Here is a 21,996-nt window from a genome sequence, read left to right as displayed (position 1 = left end):
CAGTATGTACACTTCATCTAACGCTTGACCCCAGTTAGGAGAGACATGATCTTACCTGGGCATCTACTTTGTTGCTTGATTGACCCGAGCGCATCTATGAAAGCTGGTGTTACATCATCCGTAAGTCCCCTTCCGCTCTGATGAGGGCAAAATGCACCCAAAGCCTAGTGAGAGCTACGCGCTTATTCTTGCCCCTAGAAGAGGGGCTCGCTACTGCTATTTTTATTTCCCTTCATCTAGACTGTACTCTACATCACTGGTCTCCAAGAAGTATGAAAACTTCCATTTCTATTTTTTGTTATGTTACATTTACAAGTTTTGTGTTTACTCATTTTATACATAGGACCATATAGATTTATAAGGTTCACAAAGATCATTCACGTTTTTCACTCTTCAGAAGCACTGACTTTTGCCTTTTTAGTTTACTATTTTGCGATTTATTGACCTTTTGTCAGAATGGAGAAAGGAACTTTTAGGAATCTTACTGTTCCTTAAAAAATATTTTTCAACCACCTTCTAGTTTTAGTTCCTGTTTTTTCCTTACTTCTATAAATTCCTGATGCCTCAAACTTCTTAGACTTTTCGGAACTTCGAAGCATAAATCAGGATGTTTTCTAGTGAATTTTCACACTGCCATCTTAGATTTAATTTCTCTTAGTTCTGCTAAGTCATGTTCCCCTTGTCCTTGTACTTTTCATCTTCCAACATTTCATTGCTGTGATTTCCTCTCCAATTATCTTTGTGGCTTTTAAAATTATGCTTTAAGGCTTTTAAAATTGTTATATTTTCAATGCTATTTGTTGGGGTTTGGGGCAAAAGCTAATGTAAATGTGTGTATTAAATACTATTACTTTACCTGGAAGTATATGACTATTTTATATGATTAATCTTATTTTATAGGCTTAAGCTTATTAATATTGATGGTGTATAACGATATAACTTATACTTGAAAGCACATATATTTTGTAGATAGGTTGCACAAGACTGATTTTGGAGATCAATACTCACACTGGCCAGAGTGTTCTTTCTAATTTAATAAATATATGTTGATTGAAAATAGTCTCAGACATTCAGCAGAGCTTGCAGGTTTCCTAGTAAATATAGCATGGTCATTTGAAGCATTAATTCCTATATATTTAAGAGCAGACATAAATCTTTTATGAGGAAAAGCTATATAAGTTCAGTGGGTGAACATCAAAACAGTGGGACATCTATCCGTTTGAATCACTGGACAATTGAGTAATTCCAGATAGGAAACACTGAGATGCTCTTTTGCAGTAAGAAATAAACAATTGTAATGATGCAGCTTTAGTGATGAGAGAAAGATCGACTGGAATACAGATTCTATTCCCACTCCCAGGTGTAGAAACTTTATGATGCGGTACTCATTTCATAGCTTTGAGACCTAGATGCAGCATAACGATTTCTGTGACAATAGGGTGCCACCAACACAGTCTCATGAAACTACGTACGTAGAAAAAACCCATAAAAACATTTAGGCCTATGTATAGGAAGCAGATCAGTTTTTACTCTTGAGAGCCCTTTGATTCAGCCTTAACCTGGATACTTGAAACAGATGGGTACAGGAAACAGATGGAGTGTTTTATTTGGGCCTAAACTTTATGCTGTTGCAAAATGAAGATTTATCATTTAAAAACATTCCTTTAAATTTTGTAATTGAGTAAGACGAGATCAAATAAATCCCAATCTTGGTCATTTCTTGTGAGTCCTCGTCCTATATTCACATTAAGATGTAATGACGTTTGAAACATCCTCTTTTTTAAACCAGCAATCATTATTTAAATACATTTCAACAGTGTAGACGGCGTAAGCTAGCAAAAACAAAATGAATGAGCCGAGAGTGTAGCAGGGAACATTTCACTGTGTACCTCATGAAAGGCCCTGGCAGTGCATTAAAAAGTAAAATACTTTAACTGCAATTTACTTAAGACTGCTGTTTCCTCCATTCTGCGTCCTCTCTGTCACCCTTCCCCTCAGGTGGGTGGTTCGGCTGCTTCGGGGATACAGCTAATGGGAGGTAGAGATGTGGATGCTGTTGGTTTCTTTTCCATGGGATACATCTGAGTGGTTTACGGTCACTTTCACATGTAGTTCAATTATTGTCACCTTTTTCAACAGAGCATTTCCTTTCCAGTGCTGGAAATACCTGGGTTGTAAAGGAGAAGCACATTTTAAAATGAGTTATGGACTGAAAGTTTGAAGCCCTAACACCCAATGCGATACCATTTGGAGGTCAGGCCTTGGGGAGATAATTAGGTTTCTAAGACTCATGAGGGTGGGGCCCTGATGATAGGATTAGTGCCCTTATAACAAGAGGAAGAGAGACCAGGGCTTTCTTTCTCTCCTTCCCACTATGTGAAGCTATAACAAGAAGAAAGCTGTCTGCAAGCCAGGAAGAGGGCCCTCACCAAGAACTCGACCATGCTGGCAACTCGATCTGAACTTCTCAGCCTCCATAACGGTGAGAAATAAATGTCTGTTATTTAAAGCATTCATTGTACCATATTTTGTTATGGCAGCCCAAGCAGACAGAGACAAAATGTACAGTCAGAAGCAAATCATTGGAAAATAAGTTTAATGATCAGATGTATAAAACTTAAGTACAGGATTTAGTTCTCACTAAACTTGTTTTCTTCAAAAATGGACTAAACAATGCAGCAATTACAATTGTAAACTCACCCACTTTTCCTTTTGATGGAAATCATCTAAAATACATTTTATCAGAATTCTGTTGTTTTTAGGACACAAACATGTGGTTGTACCACAAAGAGCAAAACTGTCCATGTATGGAGTCATATATTTCATATATCATAACATATCAGATTTGAGTGGATCTGATGCATTATGTCCTGCTGAAGGCTGTTCATTATGAAACTGTGCAAGATTGTCATCAACATAGCAAAATGTGTTAAAAAAAATTCCTACCTATTTCATCAATAAGTCAATGTGTGCTCTCTGACTTTGTTACACAGTTGTGTAGCTCAACCTCAATCAGCGACAATTTAATCTGAGAACATTTAGAGAAAATTTTCAAAAGAAATTTAAGACCATGACTTTTATATAAATATAAAGATGAACATGTGTTAAGGATTTTAGTTAACTCATTAATTAGGAAACTGGGAAGATGTTAAATCAGCTCAACAGGAAATGCAAAGAACATATTTATAAATCTGGAGTATTGACATGGGTGTGCAACTGGAGATAAAACTAGCTTCATCGACAGTGGGGCAGAGAAATCGACTGAATCAGTACTTTGCTTGTCTATAGACAAGAATTAGTGTACATTTCTATTAATTATCTACAACTTGCAGTGTGGTAAGACAGCTCCCAAAGAATCAGAATAAGATAACCCAGAAGGGTGTTCTCTCTGCCAGAGGTGGGCAAACTTTCTGTAAAGAGCTAGGTAGTAAATATTTTAGGCTTTGTGGGACATACCTAGCTGTGTTGTAAGTACTCAAGGCAGATATCGTTGCTGTAAAGTAACCACAGATAATATACAAACAAATGGATGTGGCTATTTTCCTTTATTTACAGAAGCTGTTGGTGGGCTGGATTTGGCCAGAAGGTTGTTTGCCACCTCCTGTTCTAGCCCATGCATAGTTGTCTATGAAAGCACGTCTTTCCCCCTTTGCCACTTTAATCCAAGTTCAAAGCTTGAGAATTCTTGACTGCTCAGATGATTCAAAACTAAATTGCAACTTTGGGAGAGGGCTGGTTTCATTGCAATTCACACTTACTCTGAAATTTCATCTTTTGAATCTGTGCATCAAGAAAGGAGATTAATTAGAATTCCCACCCAAACATTTTAAATCTCAGGTAGATCCTGGACTTTAAGGTTTTCACTTTGGTCCTACATCACCAGCAGAGCTCATTTATGTCTCAGGGCTTTTCTCTCATAATTAAAAAGACATCCTCAGGGCAAAAAAAAAAAAAAGTTTTGAATTATAGCCTTGTATTTCTTTGTTCTTTTCTTCTTCTAAGTTTTGGCCTGGTAAAGACACTGGTAATTTATGCCATATTAATTGATATGTACCCAGAATCTAGAATGAATGACAAATAATTAAGAAAATATAATGCAATAGAAAAATTAGCAATGACATGAATTCGTTGAAGCCGAAATCCTCATGGCCAATAAACTTTGATGGTCAATAAACAAATGAAGAAATGCATGACCTCTTTGTATGCTATTAAGGGAAATTAAAACACAATGAGAAATAACTTCATGCCCTTACAAATAGCAGAAAGTAACATCTCTTCTGTTCACTACTCATTGGCCAGGACTAGTCACATGGTCTCACCTAAACCTAAGAGGGGCAGAAATGCCTGGAGAGCAGAGAGACCAGATACATTTGGTGAATGGTGAAAGTGGCTATTGCTGCTGCTATCAACACCATGCCCAGCAATTTGATAACGTCCATTGAAGTTAAGGCTGTGCATGCCCAAGATTTGGCATTTTCCCTTCTAGGAATTAATTGGAGGTACTTTTGCACATGTGTGAAAGGAGACACATACAAAACATTCTTAGAAGCATTGCTTGCAATAGAAAAAAGTGCATATCAAAGGCAAAAGAGACAAAATTATCTTGGTATATTCATACAATGGAATGTTTTATAGTCATTAAAATGAGTGATCTAGAGATCCATATATCAACATAGATAATTTTTAAAAATGCACAATGAATAGGGAAAAAACCTAGCTACACAATGTTATATAAAATGAACTCTTGTATGAGAATTTATAAAATACTGAAAGCAATATTATATATTGTTTAAGGGTGGCTATCTATGGCTAACGTCATGAGTACATGGTCAGAACATATGCATGCCATCTTTAACAAGATGAGTCATCTCTGCAGAAAAAGGTATGGGTTTGATGTCATACAAAGGAATACAAAGGAGGCATTAACTCCTTAATGGTCCTTTAAAGTCACAAAGCAGATAGGGCAAAATATTCAATATGGATGGTGCATATATGGGCATTTAGAATAATACCTTCTTCATTTTCTGTCTAACGCTTTTCTAATAAAAAATAACATAGAGGGATGGAAAGAGTGGTGGGGTGAGCCTGAAGGGTCCTGCCACTGAAAGTTTTTCTAAATCATCCATGCATATTTGAAACTGGACTTTCACACATAACCATATTTCACAGGATAAGGTGGAAGTTTTAAATTACCATTAAGTAAAATTGATGCTCAGGAAGATGGGATATATTCTTGTTTCCTCCAGTTTTTCAGTCACTTTAGATTGTACTTAGTTTGGTTTGGCCTTGCACTTGGACCCACAATAATCCTCCCTCCTCTCAACTCTTATGACAGTTCCTATGTGAGGTATCTGTTTTGACAAAAATTCTCACTGCCTTATACAAATACCTTGAGCAGTTTTGTGCATAGTATTTGCGTCTGTGTTGAGAATACAAACTCCCAGAGGCCTGTGAGTATGCCCTACCATACTTAGGAAAGCGTCTACCATGGTCCTAAATTTATGACTGAATTCTCTCAATATCCCTTATCACATTCAGAGGTTTTACGTAATCATCACCTCACTGATCGAGTGAATATAACCAGTGTGTGTGTGTGTGTGTGTGTGTGTGTTTGTATGAACACTTGGCGGGACTGGAACAAGGACAGAAATCCTTGGATTTCATGTGCTCTCTTACGTTAGGGGTGGTGGAAGCACCAAACCAATAATTATATATGTGTGTCTTGTAGATATATTTTTGCTATAACACAGCATGTGTGTTTCTAAAAGGCAAATCTCATGTTCTGCAAAATCTTGGTATTAAAATTAAGGAGCTTGTGCCAAAAAACAGGGTCAAAAGTAGACCATTAAAATCATATGCAGGTGTCGCTAGTCCACTATGAAAAATACTCCTAATAAAAATACTAGTAAAGCTAATCAGAGGTTGACTTTATAGCGAATAAATAAGTACTTCAGTATATATTGGGCTTAAATGAAACAAACTAAGTATGACACTAGCTTGACGGAAAGGCTGAGATTGCTGGGTTATGGAGAGAAACATAAAATGCACACAGACGAAGAGAACCTGGGCCACAGTCCTTCCAAGACAGAGCTCATGGCTCACCGGAGTCCAAGAAAAGGCCATGAGGTAAGTGGGAATCACATAGAGTACCAGATTTTTCTATGACTTGCTGCATCCAGCAGCAGTAGCAGATTTCGAGTTTAGTTGACATTCCAAGGGAGTTTACAAAGCATGCTTTTCTTATTTTATTAGTTTTATGTCTTTTGCTATCAAAGTAGTTTAAGACATTCTTATGGCTATTTTTTCTTTTTTCTTAAGCCTGGGTGCTTTTAGTTTCTTGCCATATCTGAACTTCAGGGATTTCGTTGGTATATAATGCCTACTGAAGTGCAGTGAATCTTTAGATTTGCTTCTGTGTGGCTGCCCACAAGTTAATGTATTCTAACTTTTGTTTTGATAAAAGTAGAGTAAAAAGAATTTTACATATATTTATGCGGTTACATTTTTTTCTAGTAATGGATTTGTAAATAATACCTATTTTAGATAGTAAAACAAGGTTAGCACTATGTTAATAGTTACACAATAAATTCGAAAGATGAGTGGATTATAAAGTAGCTTTGATAAGTAAATGCTAAGTTTATCTTTCTATTTGATACCAAATTTGTTTCTTATTGATTTCTTAACAAGGAAGTTATTATTCATTAAGATTCATCAAAATCATTTTATCCAAATCTCCTAGGCTGACAAAGTAATGGATTTCTGCTCATATGGTGATTGATGATTGATGCTAGTCATTGAATGTCTTTCCCCAAAGTTATAGTATAGAGACTCAACTTTGGATAATAATCAGCCATAGCTATAGTAGATTTTCACTTTATAATTTGGGTTGCTCCACTGAGCAGACTGAGATATTGAACTGATTACAGGTAAATTAACTTTGTATCATTTGCTGCCTTGACTATGTGGGTGGCTAGTACAAACACTGAATTCTACCTTGAATTTAGATAATTCTTCCTCATCTAACACTGTATTAAGGCTTTTAAAATATTCTTTCCTAAAAATATTCCTTCAAACTATAACCAGATGTTTAAAAATAAAAAGTGAATACCTTCAGGCTGAGACAGATATTCAGCTATCTGTAACTACTATAATTCATTTTTGAGTAAAGTTTTGTATGATCTTCTGTGATCACATAACCATTTAACAAAATTAGCATTATGTGTTTTGGCCTCAGACTTTCCTATTCCTTATTTTCTCTGAACATAGTTTTATGAATCATATTACTGTACAGTGAGCTAACTGAACTGAAAAGAATATAACTTTTCTGACTTGGTAACAAAATACTTCAAACTTTAGGATTTTAAGATTATTGCCATATTTTCCATCTTGGCCTTGAATAACAATCCCTAAACCTTCTTTGAAATGCACTCAGCTAATAAGAACCACAAATTAAAATAATCTCCAAAATCACAATATGACAATTATTTTCTTACTTAAAGAAAACAATAGTCAAAGTATGTGTGTTCTGCCAATCTCTCCTTTTCTTTTTCAAAATGTGAGTCTATAATGCTTTTTAAAATATATTCTAAAGTATTTAAATAAAGATAAATCAGAAGACAAAATAAGTTCTTTTTATTTTGTGGTTAGTTGGCTTAATTAAAATATCTCTTTTTTCAGTGTTCATGGTAGATTGTATTTTTTGAAAAATGTTTGTAGTTATACTAATATTGAAAGATAATTATCACTACTTCCACTTGCTGTAATGGCTAAAATTAAACAGACTGTAAGTATCAAGTGTTGGTGAAGATGTGGAGCAGTTGGGATGCTCATACACTGATGCTGGAAATAAAGAATGGTACAACCAATTGAAAGAGTTAGGTAGTGTTTTAATAAATTTATTCATGTGTATACTCTATGACATAGCAATTTCACTTCTGGGTACTTAGCCAAGAAAAATAAAAACTTTTGGCCATAATAAGATGTGTAGTATAATATTCATATCAGCTTTATCCTATAATAGCCCAAACTGGATACAACTCAAACACTCGCCCTCAGGTGAAGGAATTAACAAATTATGTTATATGCATACCTGGAGTGCTATTTAGTCTTCAAAGGAATGAGCTATGGATATACACAACAGCATGTATGCATGCCAAAACATAACCTTGAGCAAAAGAAGCAAAAAAATGAAAAAGAGTACATATCATATATTTCTACTTCTATAAACTTGCAGCACAGACAAACTAAATAGCGGTAATCAAAGTCAGAACTGTACTTGCCTGGAAGAAGCAGGGAATAGACTGGAAAGGGGACATGGGGAATCTTTATAGGGTAACGGAATTGTTCTGTAGCTTAAAGTGGTGTATACATGTATGAATGCATTTGTCAAAATTTGATACACTGTGTAATTAAAATTAGTACCTATCATTGTATATAACTTGAATTCAGTAAAAGTAGTAATGAAAAAGTGAAAATGTAAAAAAATTATTGTCTATTATTATTTGAAGTGTTGGGTAATGTTGAATTTAAAATAACTGCTAGTGTTATACGGAAAGATCCATTTTGCATTAAAGATACGACCATGGTGATAGTACAATTTAATGTCTAAATTGGGGCACTTTTGAGAATGAAAGGGATACAATTAATAATTTTTCTGGGTTAAAAAGGCTAAATTAGGACTTTCTTGGGCAAGTCAGGAAGTATTGTTACCCCGCTTATGACTCAGTTCCAAAATGGTGGCCTAAAGGCCGATAGAACAACCTCTTGTGGTGGTAGACTCACTGCCTGATTATTTGTTTCTTGGGAAAGTTCACGGACAGCTGACGATTTTCAGAAACTGGAAGCTCCCATGATGGCATGTAGAACTTCAATATCCACAACGACATTGTGGTGTAACTCAGACACTCTGAATCATGTCTACAGACCTTGTGGTTCTGTTACTGAAATAACTGAACCAATTTTACTCTGTTCCTCTCTCATCCACAGCTTTGCATTTGATCTCACAGACTCATTAGATTGCTGTGTTCACACTCAAGACTTTTCCAGAAGACACAGAGAATTATTCTACAAGTTGGCTTGCTAGCCTACAGGATGTGATTTATCTCTCAGTCAGTGACTAGTACATGCAACTGTTTCTCCTCAAGTCAGACTTTGGTAGAAATATTTACAGGGTGGAGTGGAGAGAGCAAGAATCAGAACTTTAAGCAAATTTGAGGCAGAGAAGTGTTTCTGAGGAAGGTGAAAGTTGACCTGAGTATTTAAGGACAGGTAAGCATTACAAAGGCAGAGAAAAGTAGAAACAAGTTCTGGGCAAAGAAAACAGCATGACAAAATGTGCCAAAGTTTCAAATAGCATGATCTTGTCAAAGTATTGCTAGAGAGAGGAGTATGTTAGGGAAGAGGGAATGATGAAAGTGATCCTAAAGAAGTTTTCTATAGTCAGTGTTGTGAGTCTGAGATTGGGGCCCTAGACTAAAGGGCCTCAGTATGTAATCAGTTAAGTTCATGGGCAAAGACAGGGAAAGCACTAATTTTCTCATTGGGATACTAAGTAGTTTTTAAAGAATGCTCCCAATATAATAGTCTCTTATTTAGCACAGTTTTATTGTAATCTATGCAAGCATTATACATCTTTATTTGGTTAACGTTTTCTGCATTTTGTTTTCATGAATTCAAACATAGCCCACAGAAGTTAATATGAGCTAGTGTCTCAATATATTTGAACAGTATTAATAAATACACATGTATCAGTTAGTTTTTGCTGGGTAACAAAATACTCCAAACAACAATCATACATTATTGCTCATAAGTCTATGGTAGGCTAGGCTGACTTTATGTTTCTGTAGTTAGGTGTGAGTGAGTAGATGTTGCTACTGATCTCAGTTGTATTCCATCACGTTTGGGATAAACTGGCTGTCAGTTGGTCTAGAATGGCCTCAGTTTTCTCTGCATAGTCTCTCATCACTTAGTAAGCTGGCCTGTATTCTTAGAGGGGAAATATTGTGGGCCTTGAAAATTGAAAGTATATGAGGGTGAATAAAAGAGAATGGGGGAGAGCATTCCAAGATAGACACAGTAATTCTATGAAGAAAGATCAGATTATACCTGGGAAGTTAGAAGATATAATGAAGAAACCAGCCTAATTGTAGCAAAGAGCTATGTATTATCCACTACTGCCAAGATAATGCCACATAGCAAACCACCAAAAACTCAGTAGCTGGGTCATAGTGATTCAAACTGCTATCAGCTGATGTTGGCTCCAGGCTGTGGGTTGGTTTAGATCAGCTCCATGTTTGTTCCTTCTGGGGCCCAGATTAAAGGGGCATCTACTACTGGGAAAAACTCTTACAGCAGATCACCATAGTTTAGGATCCAGCCAAACCACGTAATCACATTCAAAGCCTCTGCTTGTGTCACATCTGCTCATTTCCCATTAGCCAAGTTAGTCACACAGCCAAACACAACATCAATAGAGCTGGGGCATGCACTTCACCCACCATGAGAGAATGGTTATTTTATGAACAATAACCACAAATATCAAAGAGTATATTTGGTGAAGTATGGAAGAAGTAAGGATATAGACAGAATCCAAATGAAAACATCATTTAGGATGAATAATTGGGGTGAAATCAGAGTATGTGTAGCATTTCCCAAGATGACCAGACATTTCACATAATCTTGTAGAGACACTGTGACATTGACACTCTTCACCTCAAGTGGTGAGGTCTCTATCGTCCCCCTGATTTGGGGCCTGCCTTAGTGACTGGTGGACCACAAGTGTACAATGAAAGTGACACTATGTTACTTTCAAGCCTAGGTTATAAAAGGCAGTGCAGCTTCTGCCTACTTCTCTAGAACAATCACACGAGAGCCCTTGGCTGGCGTGCAAGCAATCTGACTGTCCTCAGGCTGCCATGCTGTGAGGAAGCCCCAAGAAGCACCTATAAAAGGATGATGTGGAGAAGCTCTGATACTGCATAATGACAGAGTGATGCCTCACTCACCCCAGATGCTCCTGTCCCCATGTTCCTGCTCCAGCCTCCCTCTGATTGTGATCTCATGGGAGACTCCATGTTAGAACCACCTCCCAGATTCCGAATCTCCAGAAACCATGAGAAATAAAAAAATGAGCATAGATGGAAGTCACATAGTTTGGAGATGACTTGTCATGCAGCAGTAGATAACTAGAAAAATGTGGTAGAACATAAATACCAGGAAGAGAAATTTGACCTTGATCTAGTAAGCAATGAAGGACCATATAAAAAATTTGTTGGCAGGAATAATAACAGGATAGATGCAGTGTTTGAAGAAGTTCAGCAAATGGCAGCGTGTGGGATCACCTGATGGCAGGAGTGCCTGGAAGTAGGGAAATGATCCCTGAGTGCTCCAGGCACAAAATGAACAGTCTTTGGCAAAGCTGCAATTTTGCTATTTACAGAAACATTTCTCTTTTTAAAATAGGATGTTTTAGAAAAGTTGAATATCTTTGATTTGGAGGAATTTATTCATATTTTAAAGATCTTGGCCTCTTAATGAGCACTCAAGTCATTTTATGAAAAATACATTTACCTCCTTGTAAATCTGTTTTGTAAATGTGTATTTTCATTAATTGGTTCAATGACCTTATCTATTAATCATTTTGTTCATTATTTTTAAATCTCCATTCAGCACTGCTACTGTGTGGAAAAGCCAAGAGATTTTGTTAGCTTCGCATTGATAAAATTAATGAGCTAACATCAATCCTTTTCCTAAAAATGATTTAAACCAAGTTTTAGCACATATTTCAGCAATTAGTACATTTCACAACACAATCTAACACCATTTGCACATCTATTATATCAAGATGATGAGACTTCAATACATATATCAGTATTGCTGATGCTCAATGGAAATCTCACATTGTGTGAAACACGTGATCTGGCAGCATGTGTAGTCCACGTGTTCGTTTTCTTCCCTCTAATTGAGGATCATCCCCATCTATTATGCTGGAAAAAGAAGAGGGGATTGTCTCATAGCTGCCCTCATTGTGTCTGGCATGTGGCTGCTCCCAATCATCTGCCCTTTCCCCATTCCCTCATCTACCATAAACCATCACTCACTCCACTGCTGTTCACCAACTGGAGCTGCTTGACAAAGAACCCTCAATTCTGGCCATTTCCTGCATTCAGAGCCAGTTGAGAGGTATATATGGGTTGGGCCACTCATCTCTTCATTTCCTGGTGTTTTACTCTCTAGACCTCTATTGCAGAAAGCTCTAGACAGTATCAGACTTTACCAAATGGTGCCAAAAGAAACATTTAAACTAGAACGTAAATATTTTAAACTGCACACCAAATATTTCATCAATGCCCAGAAAGCATTCTAGAACTTAAATTTTTTTAATATTCAGAATGTTCTGGAATGCTCATCATGGTCTTATCTCTGTGCCTCTCTTTGAGAGAGAGTTTCTCCTTTTCCTAATTTCCATCATTGAAGCTTTACCCTTCTTTTGGGAAATTCTCCTCACTACCCACAGATCTAGCCCCAGGATCCAAGCTGTTGCTTTACATTTTCCAAAGTCAAAAGTATTTATTTATTCAAGAGTAAGGACTGGGGGACACCAGCACGATGGTTTGTGGTAGCATTTTGCCTTCCAACTATTGTAGGTGGTTCAGAGGGGATGAACTCTCCAAGTCTTATCCTCATCCCTATTTATTCATCAGTATACATTACACAGTCTTTATCCTTCAGATTGTAGGATCTTGTCCTCTCCCTCCGTCACCATCTCTCAAGGTCAAATGTTATCAGGGATTATATAACCTCGTACCTGGCACGAGAAAGACAGACATTCAGAGATGCTATTTTGCTTTATTTTACAAGCAGTGTTAGTTCACTTAGCTCAGATCTTTTCCTCCATCCCTTCCATGTTTTGTCTCATCAGCTCTGCTTAGAATTATAATAGATCTAGTGATGGACTACTTAACTTTTAGAATGTCTGTTCTCTTTAGCTACATAAAATATTTAGAGAAGTCTAGAAATGAGCTGAATTAAAAATCAAAGATACATAACCTTTCCTTGTCTGGAAGAAAGGGAAGGATAGGTTTAGTTTTCCATGAAATAGAAGAAATTACTCAGTAACTAAAGATTGTCATATGAAGATTTTGGATAAGGGCATTCCTGACCCCAAAAATTCAGCTGTTGAAAACACACGAATGACTTTAGAACATTTGAGGAAGAAAAAGAAGGCCAGTGTGGCTAAAGTCTGGTGTAGATGCTAAATATTTTCCCAATACTTTTATTTTATAAAATAGAGAATAGAGGAGGTGAGTATGTCTCATATTCAAAATGTTGTACTCTTATTTGGAAAAAGAACTGGGATTAGAAGAATGGCTTAGATTTTTCTTCTCTTGACCATCAACCATGTCTAAGATTCATCTCATTCAGGGAAGACTGGAGAAAGACGAGAAGAAAAGGTATGGAGGAGATTTAGAGTATTTTTCACCTTTTCAGACATAAGGAATAAAAGAAATTTTTTCAACTTTATCCTCCCAGGGAATTTGACCTGGCTTTCTAACATGTTATTGTGGTTCAGTTTTTGAGGTGCTGATGTTGAAACTTGTGTTTTTGCTCATATATTATTTTTTCCTTTCTGGGAAAACAAGCCTATAATGTGTTTAATGGCTCAGGGAAAACAGTGAAAGAAGTTTGCTAATAAAAGATTTTGGAAAAAGAAGTAGGAGAGAGATGCTGGCATGAGTTTTTGCATCATCATGCAAACAATCCCCTTGAGGGCATGACTGTCTCCTGCCAATCATGAAGATTCTCTCAGCTGTCAATCACCAGGTTGCCTAGACTCTGCCAGCTCAAGGAACTTGCATATTCTGTGCTGAAGGCATTTCTTTTTCTTTCAGCATGAAGCTTCACAAAAGTATTGTTGAAGTGATTGAAATAGAACAACATGCTTGCTTGAAGATTTTACAACCTAATAAAGCATTTTCTTCTTCTCTTCTAATGGTCAAATTCTTTCTAGTATATTAATTGATTTTCACGTACTTTATAACCTTTATACTTAAGAATGGATATATGGGTGTAAGAGACTCCAAGGTAAGGTGATCTTTTTACTTTTTTTTTTCCCTTGGTGAAGAAGTTTGGCCCTGAGCTAACATCTGTGCCAATCTTCCTCTATTTTGTATGTGGGACACTGCCACAGCATGGCATGATGAGCACTATGTAGGTCCACACATGGGATCCGAACCAGTGAACCCTGGGCCACCAAAGCAGAGTGTGCAAACTTAACCACTATGGCACTAAGCTGGCCTCAAGATGATCCTTTTATTTTTTAGGAACCATGCAGAAAATAAAATCATTGTTTGATTTTAATTTAGTTCATGACTTTACTTTCAATGACTCTAGGTCATTAGTTTCACACACACACACAAACACACACACACACAATGTGAGTTTTGTTCATGGGAAACGTTTCTATCTTATAAATTTCTTAAATATAGAATATTTCAACTATAAAAATGTATATAGCTTTAAAATATTCAAATTTATGTTTTTATTCAACTCGATGGTCTTCCTTTCTTTGCAGCTTAGTAGATACATGGTATAGTTGCTTTCTGCGTTCACAGATGGACTTTTGGAGAGTAATCAATGAAATCAGATCAAATACAGAGAACTGTATGTGACGACTGAATTCTGAGTAATTGTGCCATTTACAGAGAGAATTTAGATGTTAACTTGAGGAAGTAAGAGAGCAGTAGAACTGCCAAGTAAGATCATACTGTTAGAGGTAAAACAGAATGAGATGCTCCTGAATCCACTTGTGGATGGGCAGTTCACTTTGCTCAGAGTGGAGGTCCAGGACTAATGCCTCCCATTAAGTGGAGACAAAGACCCCATCTTCTATCCTTCTTTCTTGCTCAGTCATAATATACAATTTTGAGTGTGACTCTTGCTTCTTACCTTATTCCCATTCATTTTGACCTATATGTGCCACCTTTAGGTGGAAGGATCCCCTGCTCTGCAGCCTTGGAATCTAGCAGCCTCAGAGGCTGTCTGTCCCTTGGCTCTGCTATTGCTCCTTAATCCATGGCAGTGTCAATATTGGATAGCATATTTTTAGTTATATTTATGAGATTTTTAAAATGCATTACATCTATAATCTACAAAAAGTCCATAATTAGTGCATTTTTAATCATTATTTTACATACACATAAACCGGAAGATGTGAAAAGGCCAGAAATCTAGTATTTGAAAAAATAACAACCAATATGAAAAACACAGGCAAGATTGAACGCCTTATAATGCACAAATATTTTATTGAAGTCAAGTTGTTTATTCTTGCATAATTCAAATAGAACTGTCCAAACCATCTTTAATTAAATTCATCTTTATCCTTCTCTTATGAGTGAGTTCAGGCATTCCAACTTGGATCTGTGAACACAGCCTAAGGAGTAAACACAATTTTGTCTGTTGACATAGAGAAATTGAGTTCTTGCTGATAGCAATCATATCTCTTCAATATCCCTCCTCCTTCTTCCACCCCAAGAACATAGCACAATAACAAGCCCTCAGTCAGTGCTCAGGAAATGCTTTATATTGGTGTGCAATGTGAAAAAAAATCTATTGCCTATCTATCTTTATTTCTCTGTCCTGACTTTAAATCTACCTGATGGCCCTGGTTTTTAAGGTAGAATTTTAATCTCATAGTAATGTGAATAAACACATTCCTAGAACATTACTCTTAATAAATGTAAGGTGAAGTAGATAGGGAATGAATCATCTTTTAACAGGTAATTTGCTTGATACAGTCTTAACACAATATCATATGTAACTGGAAACTCAATAAACTGCTTTGATTCAATTCTCTCCTGCTAGAGAGAACATTCCTTCTCTTTGCCATTTCAGGTTTTTTGAGATTAAGATTAGGCAGATGCCTGCTCTTCATTCTTATGAAGATGTTGAACTAAGTCCAGCATCACTTTTGTTGGGAGATAATTCTTCATGGGTTTTTCACAATTCTGCACTTTATGAACAGAAACACTTCTGGGCTAGCTTTTCAAACATATTTGCACAGCAAACAGCCTTGAAAGATAGAGATAATTTAACCTCTGGAGCAAACCTCAGGTTTGCTTGAAGCTCATTGTATAAAAGATTGGAGTTTCCTAAGTTTGGGGTCCATCAGCTGTGTTGCAAACCCACTGCATGCACAGCATCCACTTGGGCCCCTCTCTGTCTCCTTAAGGGACTTGGAGAGCAAGATGGACCAACACAACCATGAGGCTCATGCTTCCTGCTGTGCTATGAGTAATAAAGTCATTTGTTTCTGTCCCATAATCTCTTGTCTTTGGTTGGCCTGCATGAAACTGTAGCAGCCTAACTTGTTAGGATGCATGCAGAGTGAAATCTCAGGCCCTTCAGTTCTTGACATACTTTTGATGGGATAAACAGAACCACATACGCTGACATTTTGCCAGGGAAAAAGAAAGTTTAAGGAGGCTTTGACAACATCTCGTTAGTCTTCTTCTGCGTAATTAAACACTCAATCACTTATTTTTTTTATTTATTGTCCTTTAAATGGTCCAGAAAATTTGATCTAATGAAAACTAAGGCAAATAAAAAAAGCTAAGTGTTTGTGTAAGGTTCAAAAACCTTTGTTAGGCTGGGGTCAACTACCTTGTGTACAGCTCCAGCCATTAAGTAGAGAGAATGCCAAGCATGTATGAGTCCTAATAGAAAGAGACATGAGCTTCTCTTCAATAAATACTTTGCCCATATTTTATTATCATCAGCCATCTTTTTAAATGGAGAGGCAAATATAAGCTATATCAATAATTTATCTTTGTATAGTAACCAGCAGTACATCTGATATATTTTCATATAAAATCAAGTGATATTCTTTTTTGTTTCTTCTTTCAAGTCTGGCTTAATGAGCCCTCAATAACTGATTTCCTCCATACTGATCTTTATTTCATTCACCCTACTTTGATATACTTCCTAGTATACAGCTTCAGCTTTAAAGATAACTTGTCATTTCAACATTTCAAAGAAAGCAGCATTTAAGCTGCAATTTCTATGCATCAACATGTGACTAAAAAGTCAAAATCACTCCCTATTTTATATATCACAGAAGCTCTCCAAACAACCAGACTTCACTGGCTGAATGAAGATGCTTGAAGGTAATCTATTTTATAGCGAGTGGTTTATTTATGTATCTCAAGTTTTGAAACTAGCATACAGCAGACAGTTCATTTTCAATGGCGGCATTCGTTTTCAGCAGAAACACTTAGCATAATGTCTCAACAGACTCAAGTTCTACTATAAACAGATCACCCAACAGACAGATCACCGGTCTGTTGTTCTGAGTAAAAGATAGAAAGCTGACAAATGGACACACAGCAGGCCCAGTTCATCTAATATCTGCAAAGACAAAGAAGAGCTTGATATGTTTTCTTCCTAAGCTGCATTTAAAAGAAAATTAATTGTACTTTACAAAATTGAAATTGAAAAGAAAGAGTAATTTGTAAGTTATGTTTATATTCTTGTCATCTCCAAGTAGATAAAAGGAAAACCAAGTGGGTAAAAGTTATACAACTCTTAAAATTGAAAATGACCACTGGACACCAGTGTTGGCATTCTTCCTTTTTGAAGGTATTTGAATACGCTTCACTCCTTGGTTGGTTAAAGACTGTTTTTAGTTGTTTGAGAAATTGTAAAACCAATACATCATCATTGGTTCTCTAGCTATGACTGTGGTCAAGTTTTCATTCCAATTAGGAATATCAAGTTTGTTTGTTTGTCTTTAAACTGATCTAGTAGGCTTTTCATTCAGTGACTGGTGAATCAGGTAGCAACCAATCTGGCAGATAGAAAGTTGCTCCCAAGATCTGTAAAGTATTTTTGTTTTGTTTTGTTTTTTTTAATTTATCCTTCTCCTTTTGGTGTATAAACCCCAAGAATTTCCATGGGTCATTGAAGGTTTGATCAGAAAAAGAGGAGGCATAGTCTACATATATAACAAGAGAATTATTATCAAGAATTGACCTTACACGAGTCTGGGGCTAGTTTCACAATCTATGTGAGGCTGATGTTTCTCTCTCCGATATTGGTGGTTAAAGTCCACAGGGCAGATGGTACAGAAGGAAAAATGGAAGCAAAGTGAGAGACTCATAGATACACCATGAGCAGAACCAGCGGGGCAGAACTGGAACCCATAAGAGTGAACTGGAACCTACACGTATCTTTCACTGTTTCCAAGCTTCCAACTTCAGTGATGGGGTGTCCTGCGGGAAAGGCTCGTGTGGTCCTCACGTGCTCAGCGCACCCCTGGCCCAAGCTTTGGAGCAACTGACCTAGTAGGTCGGGCAGGAGCTGAAGGAGCTGTGGGCTGGAGGGGTCTGGGCATGAATCAGGTGAGCACATGTGACCAACGACAACGATTTTACTGAGCCTCAATGGCCTTGCAAACTGCCCGACCTCTGAGTAAGGGAACACGCTGCTGCTTCACTTCCGCCTTCCAATTTGCGTGCAAAATGCAGCTTTGGGCCCACACTCACCCGGGATTGCGCAAGGAAGGGAATCCTGAACAGAGTTCCAACTTCCAATTTAGCTCAGTGCACACACTTTCAATCCACTGCTAGGAAGCGCCTAACCAGTTTGACATCACCACAATGTAGATTCAGAGTGGATTTCTGTGTCTTTCAACACTATTATATAACCTAATATATATATTAGGTTACACACACACACACACACACACATATTATGTAAAGTGTGTATATATATATATATTTGAGCGGTTGGCTGTTCCCATCTGTGCCAAACACAAGCAAAACTTTCACCCATGAAAAATAAGCCTTTTGCTTTAGAAGCTTCCCCTATATGCATTTGATTCATCCCATGATCTTGCAGGTAGTGAAATTAATCATTAGCAGGAAGGAAGAGAGGACACAAATCGATTTCACTTAGGTGCTGCCCCACCACTGACCAGCAATACAATCCAGAGCAAGTTTCCTCACCTCTGTGAGCCTTCCTTGTCTCATTTATAAAATGAGTGCAGAAATGTTCAGTGGTCGGATGCATACTGTTCTGGAAAGATTTTCTAAGGTCGCTGATCAATAAAATGGTTCCTGGAGAATTCCTCTTTGAAAGCACATTTTAGAATTCTCAACTAAGTCTTCTCAATGATTGCTGTGAACTTTGCCACTCATTGAAAAGTGGTAAACATTGCTTGCTTTGCTATGCACATGTTATCTCTAGTGATCACATCCTATAATCAGGTTTCATTGATACGTTACATGACACTGAAGTGTGGTTATGAAGTCATTTAATGACCCAGTGAATTTTAAATAGAAATTTTGTTAGTTGGTTCTGAGCCTCTGCTGGTGAAGTTTGTACCTTTCCTCTCAGTGCTCAGTGATTTCATTATCCTCTAGAGAGATGTGTCTATAAATATTTTATGTAGTTTTATCCCTTGGTTTTGTTGTTGCAATGCTCTATATTTATTATTTATTTAGTTTATTGTGTTTTTTAATTAATGTGCTTGCATATTGGCTCCAGGGGTATTATGACGTGAAGAAACAAAATAAGCTAATAATTCTGAGAATTGTCTTATTTCAGAGTTGCCTAATTAAAACCAGTTTTGGAGACCAAAAAGAAAACTAATGATTATAACAGGATAGAATGCATGTGAACTTGGAGGGCTGCTCAAGATTCCTTGGGAGCTGAAGAGGTCCATTCAACTCAGACAGGGAAGACTTCCAAACAGCAACACTCGAGCCTTTATTAACTCTGCTAAATTGTGTATGCATTTTGCAAAGGAAATACAAATAATACAGAAGTGTATAAAGTCAAAAATGAAAGAACTAGAGCCAGCCCTGATGGACTAGCAGTTAAAGTTTGGTGCACTCTACTTTGGTGGCCCATGTTCGGTTCCCTGGGTGTGGAAGCACACAATTTGTCTGTCAGTAGCCATACTGTGGTGGCAGCTCACATAGAAGAAACAGAAGAACTTACAACTATACACAACAATGTACTGGGGCTTCGTGGCAAAAAAAGGAAGGAAAAAGGAGGAAGATTGGAAACAGATGTTAGCTTAGGGTGAATCTTCCCCTGAAAAGAAAAAAAAAAAAATGAAAGAATTAAATGTAACATGGTTCCCTGGATTGGATCTTGGAGCAGAAAAAGAATATTAGTGGTAAAATGGGTGAAATCTACATAAAGTTTGAACTTTAGTTAATAGTAATGAATCAAGGTTGGTATTTTTGGTTTTGAGAAATGTACTGTGGAAATGTAAGATATTAACAATGGGGGAAACTGGTTGAGAGATATCCAAAAACTCTTTGTTCTACCTTTGTCACTTCTGTAAATCTAAAATTATTCCAGAATAAAAAGCTTTTGTTAAAAAAATGCGAAAAAATCTTTTTTTTTTTTTGCTAATAGTGGAATCATACTAAAATATGGCTCCTCTTTCCTCCAACAATATGGGGGAGACTTTCAGATCAATACACACAAATCTACCTCATTTTAGAAATGCCTACAAGTTATTCTATGATGTTAATTTACGTATTTTAAGGTCATTTTGTTGACTTGACTCCATTTTTTGCCTTAGCAAATAATACTGCAAAGGGTATTTTTTCAAACATATCCTTGTACATTTGTATGAAGCTGATGTATAAAAAGAATGTTTAAAATTGCCAAAAGTAAGAATGTTAACATTTTAAATATCAAATTGTTCTTCAAATGGTTGTTGAAATTTATAAATCTATTGATAGTATATAAGAATGCTTTTATACTCATACTTTTACCAAACTAGACATTATCATTTAGAAAGTATTGCCATCCTGCTAGAAATCAGGTAGTATTTCAGCTTTCCTGATGGATGAATGAATGTTAGCCATGCAACAAGGGGTAGGGGTGGGAGAGTAGAGTGAGTAAGATGAAATCATGGCCAAATTCATGAAAGCGCAGAGGGAATGCTTTTCTCAAAGTACTGTATTTTTCAGGAAAACTGGAATTTAGCATGGAGTTGAGGGTCAGTGTGAGGTTGGTAGTCGTGAAATGTTTGACTTCATATTAAGGGTACTGAATGTTGAAGGGTTGGAAAAACTACTACTGTTTTTCAAAAGGGAGAACATGCTAGATTTTCATTTTAGAGAGATGCTTATGAGTACAGTGTAGGAATCTGGCTTACATTGGGCTACAGCTGGAAAAAGGATGATCAGTTAAGAATTTCTTAATATGATATTAAAAATATTAGCACTTAGGCAAAGGAAGTGCCTTTGAGAGAGGCATGGAGACTGTAGCTATAGTGCTTAAAGGCAGATTAAGTGTGAAGGGTAAAAGAAATGGAATACACTGGGATAAATCAGCTTTATTTTTGCTGTCAGCGGCAAAATTAGAGACCGCCTGGGGAGAAGCCGATTTGGGATAGAGATGATGAATTTTGCCTTAGATGTGTTCCATGTGAGATGCTTGTACGACTCGAAACTTAACATGTGTGGCGGATAAAGGGAGATGCAGGTTTCAAGCTCAGTTCTGGCCTGAAGACACAGACTTGAAAGTTATCGATGTGTAAGTGGAAGAGGACACTTTGGTTTGGATAATTGTGGCGGGGGATTGTGCTACGCTTTGTAGGATGGTTAACAGCATTCCTGACACCTATTAACTAGGAATCAGTAGCACATCCAAAGTTGTGACAACAGAAAATGTCTCCAGAGATTGCCACATGTCCCTTGGGGGTAAAGTAAATTTCCCCACTTGAGTGCCACTGGACTAAGTGAAATGAGAAGGGAAAAAAGATGATGATGGATACTTGGGGAACATGGGCATTAAAATGCATTAGCGAAGGAGCATAGGAAAAGTGCCAGGCAGATTGGAGTAGAACAACAGCAAAAACAATGATACCCTTGAAGGTAGAGGATGCGATGTGTCAAGAAGAAGGAAATAGACATCCATGTCAAATACTGACAAAACATCAAGTCAGTTAAAGACTAAAATTGTCAAGTATATTTG

The 21,996-nt window shown here is 36.9% G+C and overlaps 1 long non-coding RNA gene across 3 annotated transcripts in view; it reads left to right on the top strand.

Moving 5' to 3' along the window:
- Nucleotides 1–21,996, top strand: part of LOC139046441 (uncharacterized) — a 186,480-nt gene that overhangs the window by 52,235 nt on the left and 112,249 nt on the right. Inside the window, exon 1 of one of the 3 annotated variants that reach the window (XR_011506527.1) lies at nt 2,392–2,482. The exons of the other annotated variants lie outside the window; for them this stretch is intronic. This is a non-coding gene — a long non-coding RNA (uncharacterized lncRNA). Of the gene's footprint in view, nt 1–2,391; nt 2,483–21,996 lie in introns of those variants that run through there. 3 annotated transcript variants of the gene reach the window in all.

Source organism: Equus asinus, chromosome 10 (genome assembly GCF_041296235.1).
Source record: "Equus asinus isolate D_3611 breed Donkey chromosome 10, EquAss-T2T_v2, whole genome shotgun sequence".
Lineage (NCBI taxonomy): Eukaryota > Metazoa > Chordata > Mammalia > Perissodactyla > Equidae > Equus > Equus asinus.
Note: the sequence above shows the minus strand (reverse complement) of the source record. Positions and strands in the feature narration are given on the sequence as shown.